The 6,729-nt window shown below is 34.1% G+C and overlaps 1 pseudogene; it reads left to right on the top strand.

Moving 5' to 3' along the window:
• Positions 1–2,022: 2,022 nt before the first annotated feature.
• LOC122312438 lies at positions 2,023–4,699 on the top strand (annotated as a pseudogene).
• Positions 4,700–6,729: the final 2,030 nt, after the last annotated feature.

Below are 6,729 nucleotides of genomic sequence, written 5' to 3'. Positions count from 1 at the left end.
AAGAAATTAATGAATTAGATATACCTGAAGAAGTAAAAGAAAAATTATTAAATATCTTTATACAATCAAGTGAAGAAGATGAAATTTCTTCAGAAGAAGATGAAATTTACCAATTAAAAGAATCAAGTTTTTCAAAACAATCTTCTGATAACGAGTCAGAAGAAGATGAAATTCATGTTTGTAATTGTTTAGATAAAAATAATTGTATCTGTAATAAAACTATTAACGTATTATCGTCACATGAAAATATTATATTAGAATTAATAGATAAAATTAATAATCCACAAGAAAGAAAAGAATATTTAGAAAAATTAAAAGATACTTTTAGTACTCCCAAGACTTTTGAACCCAATTCAACCCCCTGGTCATATGATTTTCTAGAAATAGTAAATAGATTTCAATCAGAAAAATAAAATATTACTTTAAAGGATTTACATCAAGAAATTAATGAAATAAAGAAAGAAATTAGAAATTTGAAGGCTTCTAACACCAAACTTGAAGTTTCTAATGAACAATTATTACAAGAAATTATACTATTAAAAATAGATAAAAATAATGACACTCATAAAAAAGAACAAGGAGAAAGCTCAGTAAAAATTACAAAAGAAGAATCAGATAATTTTATAAACATATTTAATAAGATGAATTTTCAAAAATGGTATACTGAAGTAACTATTTCCATTAATGAAGAATTCTCTTTTCCTGCAATAGCCTTATTAGATACAGGTGCAGATCTAAACTGCATACAAGAAAGAATAATACCCTCTAAATATTTTGAAAAAACAAAAGAGACATTATCTCAAGCTAATGGAGCAAAATTAAATATAAATTATAAATTATCAAATGCACATATATGTAATAATAGAATTTGCTTTAAAACAACATTCATTCTAGTAAAAAACATCAACACCAAAGTAATATTAAGAAACCCATTTCTTGCTTTAATTTACCCTTTCTCTGTAACAGAAGAAGGAATTTCTACTAAAATATTAGGAAAAGAAATTCAATTTAAAATTTTATTCCCTCCAGTCTCAAGAGAGATTAATTCCTTAAAAGAAGCATCATTAACTAAAGAAATTAATTTTTTTAACAAAAGTCAAAATCAAAAGAAAAGAAAAACAAATAAATTTCTTAAAACAAGAATTAAAATACAAAAAAATTGAAGAACAATTAAAAGATCCTTTACTAATCCAAAAAATTAATAATTTCAAAAATATAATTGAAAACGAAGTATGTTCTAATTTACCTAATTCTTTTTGGAGTAGAAAACAACATATAGTCAAATTACCTTATAAAAAAGATTTTTCTGACGAACAAAACGTTCTTATGACAGAACAAGAAATTGCGTCATTCCTGGTTTCTCCATTTTGACAAATTACAGGAAATTAAGACTCTACCGCAATGGTTCCTATTATGGTGGGATCAATTTGGACCAGAATCTCTCATTCTTCCTCCATCTCTCCATGAGAGTCTTCAGGCTTTCACATTATAGAACGATTGTCCACCTTCATTATCACACTGTCCACCACTTCTCATTTTCTTTCTTAAAACTAAATTAAATTGGATCATGAAGTGGGAATATGTCATCAAACCTCATCCTGATGGATTATCTGAATATGAAATATTAAATCATTTTCAAGAAATGATTATGGTAGCTAATGTTTATAAAGCCAGTATGAGATCAGATCATCAAGTAGCACATGTTCTAGTTACAGGATTCACTGACCAATTAAAAGGCTGGTGGGATCATTATCTTACACAAGAACAAAGAATAAGAATATTGAGTGCATATAAGTATGATGAAAATCTGTAAGAGATTAAGACAGAAGATAGTCAACCTAAAAAATAAATTTTATTAAAATTAATATTAATTTAAATTTTAAATATAAATAAATTAATATTAATATATAAATTAATATACAACTGTATTTATATATAATAAAATTCCTACAATTCTCAAGGGATCAGTTTGTGTAGACTTGGTCCTCAAGATATTGAATCAAGTGACGTATGACGGCCGCCGTTCATGTTGAAAGAAGGGAAGGGTCTGGGCTCAAAAGTTCAGAACACACAAACAGTGACTACTTGTTGCCCAGCTTTCATCTGTGCATTCACGCCAGCTTCCTCACACTACTACATCCGTAAATATCGGGCAGGATCGTTGTCAAGCGGTACCACCTGGCGGGCTTGCAACTGTTGAAAATCGAGTGGCATTAAAGTGTAAAATAATTGTTAGTCATTTGCGACACAGACTTTCATGTCCTTCTCATATGGTTACCGCTCTACTACTGCAGTTCTTTGGGTATTCGTGTCCTTTTCATCTGAAATCCACTGGAAGAAGCAGATGGGATTGAAGAAAGGGTGAGAAGAAACATGGGCTTTCAAGTTTCAAACCCTCTTGTAGAAACTTCCCTCTCTCTCTCTCTCTCTCTCTCTCTCTCTCTCCAAATACCCCTTTTGTACTCGGCGACTTGCCTACGATGGGCTTCCGACGTTTCTTTTTGTCCTTCCTTTTATCGGCTTTCTTCCTTTCCGAGGTTTCGATCTCAAGCTCCAGTAGCCTGGCATGCAATTCAAATGACCTGAAAGCCTTGACTGGTTTATCCAATTGCTTAGGATCGGAGATTGCTGGGTGGAACAGCGTGGCCTCTCCTGATTGCTGCAATTGGACTGGTGTCACTTGTGATAGTTCCACTTTTTCTGGCAGAAGGGTAGTTGGCTTGGAACTTGGTAGCAGAAAACTCAAGGGGAAGATCTGTGAATCCTTGGCAGACCTTGATCAGTTGAGATTTCTAAACCTCTCTCATAATTTTCTAAGCGGTTCACTTCCTGGTTATTTGTTTAGACTGCAAGACTTAGAGATCATAGACATAAGCTTTAACGATTTTGTTGATCCTATAAATGGAGGCATGTGTGCATTATCTTCTTCAATTCGAGTGCTTAACTTCTCTCACAACCATTTTACTGGGGAAATTCCAAAAGATTTGGCAAATTGTACCTCTCTTCATCATCTCTCCCTTCGTGGGAATTATTTATCGGGAAGTTTGCTTGATAGTATCTTCCAGCTGCAAAATCTTCGTGAACTGCATATTTAGGATAATGGGTTCTCCGGGCCCCTGAAGAATGGAATTGCCAACCTTTCCAACCTTGAGAAACTGGATATTTCCTCTAATTTGTTTTCTGGAATTCTTCCGGACGCTTTTGGGAGCCTTACAAGACTTGAGCAGTTCTCAGCCTCCTCAAATCAATTCAGCGGTCGTTTGCCTATTTCGGTTGTGAACTCGCCATCACTTCAAATGCTCATCTTGAACAACAACTCTCTGACTGGTCCAATCAATCTCAATTGTTCTGCAATGAAGAACCTCGTCTCCCTAGGTCTTGGTTCTAATCTGTTCCGCGGTCCAATTCCTGATGGTCTATCCTTCCGCCGTAGATTGACAGCGCTTAATCTTGCCAACAACAATCTAAAAGGTGAACTTCCCAAGAATTTCAAGAATCTCGGCGCCCTAGCGCATCTCTCACTCTCAAAAAACAGTCTTGAAAATATATCATCGACTCTTAGGATTCTGCAACACTGCAAGAACCTAAGTACGTTGTTCCTTACGAAGAACTTTCATAATGAAGAAATGCCTGATACTGGAAATCTGCAATTCCAGAACCTCAAGGGTCTAGTTCTTAGCAATTGTCAACTCAGAGGTTCGATCCCACAATGGTTGAGGAGTTGCACCAAGTTACAACTTTTGGATTTAGCGTGGAATCATTTGGGTGGAAGAATTCCGTCCTGGTTTGGAAAGCTTGAATCTCTGTTTTTCTTGAATTTAGGGAATAACTTTTTCAATGGTGAGATACCAAAGAGCTTGACAGAAATACAGCGCCTCAAAAGCGGGGATATCTCATTAGAAGAGCCTTTCACAAGTTTTCAGGTTTACTACACTCGCGTAGGAGGTGTGCGAAGTTTCAGTTATAAGCAAATTTCAAGCCTTCGACCAACTTTAGACCTGAGCTACAACATGCTCGAGGGACCAATCTGCCCGTGTTTTGGAGATCTGAAGAAGCTGCATGTTTTGTTCCTGGCACATAATAATCTGTCGGGAACTATTCCAAGCAGTTTATCAGCAATGACAAACTTGGAGGTTTTGGATTTGTCTCATAATAAACTATCAGGAGAAATACCTCTTTCACTGTTAGAAATTAGCTTTATGTCGTCTTTTGACATATCTTTTAATCAGCTATGTGGGCAAATCCCTCAAGGAGGTCAGTTCGATACTTTCCCAAATACAAGCTTTGAAGGAAACAACAGTCTGTGTTGTGGCGGTTGTACTTGTAAGTCCAAACGAACTCCTAGTCCTACCCATTCCTCCAGAGAAAAAAAGATGACAATCTTTGGTTTGCAGTTTGGAGTCGGAGCTGCAAGTGGTTTTGTTCTTACTGTCACCTATTGCTTCTTGTCCGGATGGGTGCTTCCGAAGCCGCCAAAAAGAAAGAACCCAGCCAACTAGAATGCGTGGGACATTAGGCCTATCTCCGTTGAAGAAGAATGCCGTCGTTATCTTATAGTAGATTTAAAAGTTATTTTTATCGTAAAATAAGAGTTTATTTTTATGTAACAATTTTGTATCTGTGTATCTGCGAGCGAATCTCAAATTGTGCTGTTATAGTCGGATGCAGTAGTGTTTTGACCAAGTTACCTCACCCCTAATAATCTTGTAACTTGTATGTGTGGCACCAAGATAATGGGTCCTGCTTGGAAATTTTTAGCCAGTCTTAATGCACCCTGGACTCCCCCTTCCTTTGCCCATGGAGGTGGCCCGCCCAGTCGGTAGGGATAGGAGAAAAAGTGAGCAGGGTGATTGCATTGCAAAGCCATCAGTGATATGCTGCAGCACAGTATATTGACAATCTTCTGATGATGTCTCACCTGTAAGTCCACTCTGCATTGTATTCATTACATTTGTGCATACGAGTTACATTTAACAAACCCCTTTGACAATATAATTAGCAGCAGTGTTCACTTTTGAGCATGTCCTTGTTACTGACTTCCCCAGTCATCACTAATCTACAAAGATGCGGTTACCTAAGTGAAACGCAATCATCTTGTCGAAGGTGTTTGTTAAAAATGTCAAAATTTGTGCAAACCCGGTCCTCCTCAAGATATTGATTCAAGTGCCGTATCACAACCGTTGTCGATGTTGAAAGAAGCCAAAGGGAAGGGGTCTGGACTATGAGTTTGAACACACAAACAATGACTACTTTTTGCCCAGCTTTCATCTTTGTCTTCACGCCTGCTTCCTCACGCGACCATAGCCATATCGGGCAGGATCGTTGTTATTAGTCAAGCGCTACCACAAAAGCATGCTGCTATCAGTAGCGAGACTCTGTCAAACTAGCTAGAATATTAAGACAGATGAAAGTCGAAGTAGCATCAAGAGTAAAATAAGATTACTAATCATTTGCGGACTAGTATTACAAATCGTTAGATGTTCATGTCCTTTTCACATATATCACTCTTAGGGAGAAATAAATAATAGCGTCAATTACACTTTACTCTCTCAAACTTTTATTTAATTTATAATGTACCATCAAAATTAATAATTGTATTAAAGTGGACGTGTTTACTTTTAAAACTTCACAATACCCTCCTCCCGTCTACCATCAACATTAAATCGAACGGAAGTTGAGCACATGCAGCTTCTTCACCTGCAAAAATGAAAATACCCTTAAGAAAAAATTTTACTTTGCCCTCTTAATTTTTCACGTGATTCTCAATATGCCCCTAATGTCACGTTAAATTATATTTTTATAATAAATTAAATTAAATTTTTATAATAAATCTGAATTTACAAATATGGGATAAAAGACTAGCAAAAAAATAAATATTTGAATTTAGTAAAATATTAGGATATAATTTTCTGATTTTTTTTAATTTTTAAAAATATACTTGAATAACTCTATATAAATCACACTAAATATATAAATATATATAACTAAATATGTAATATTAATAAAAATAAAACTTTATTTTTCTACCTCATGAGTAGTTATTATTCTCATTTTATTCTTGATTTTGATTAATCGCTTATATTCTTATTTACGGAATATGACTTATCATTTCTCTTCATAAAATTCCTTAAAATTAAAGAAATAAAATTATTATAGGCACTATTCTAAAATTTTAAGGATTATTCTAAAATTAATGACAAATATATAAAATAAAGATTGAAGAATTCAAAAATAAAATGAGAATGTTTCATTTGGTGCCATTTGGTTGGTGGCTTGAATGTTTTATTGTTGAATGAGCTGTACCAAGCATGTCAATTGTCAAGCATCATCCTTAATTTATTGGCATAGAAAAATATACAGAGTAGGTAAGAGCGTGCGTTCCCCCTTGACTTGACTACCCCTTCCTTTGTAGGTGGCTAGGGTTTGAGTACTGCATTTTATCATGTTGTCAAAAGGAGCAGTGCCTGCTTTGGATGTCAAAGTATTTCGAATCATTGTATCTTATATCCAAATATGGAAAATATAAATATTTTTTAATTTTTTTATTTAATTATTATAATTTTTTAAAAATTTAAAGAAAATATAAAATAATTTAACTTTTTCAAATTTAAAATAAAAATAATATAAAAAATTTATATTCTAACATTATTTTATTTAAGTTTTAATTCTTATCTTATCTCAACTTAATTTACTATTCAATCCCTCCCTCAATATCTTTTTAGAATAAAA

Source organism: Carya illinoinensis, chromosome 6 (assembly GCF_018687715.1).
Source record: "Carya illinoinensis cultivar Pawnee chromosome 6, C.illinoinensisPawnee_v1, whole genome shotgun sequence".
In the NCBI taxonomy this organism is placed as follows: domain Eukaryota; kingdom Viridiplantae; phylum Streptophyta; class Magnoliopsida; order Fagales; family Juglandaceae; genus Carya; species Carya illinoinensis.
The sequence above is the reverse complement of the archived record's forward strand: the minus strand, read 5'-3'. Positions and strand labels throughout refer to the sequence as shown.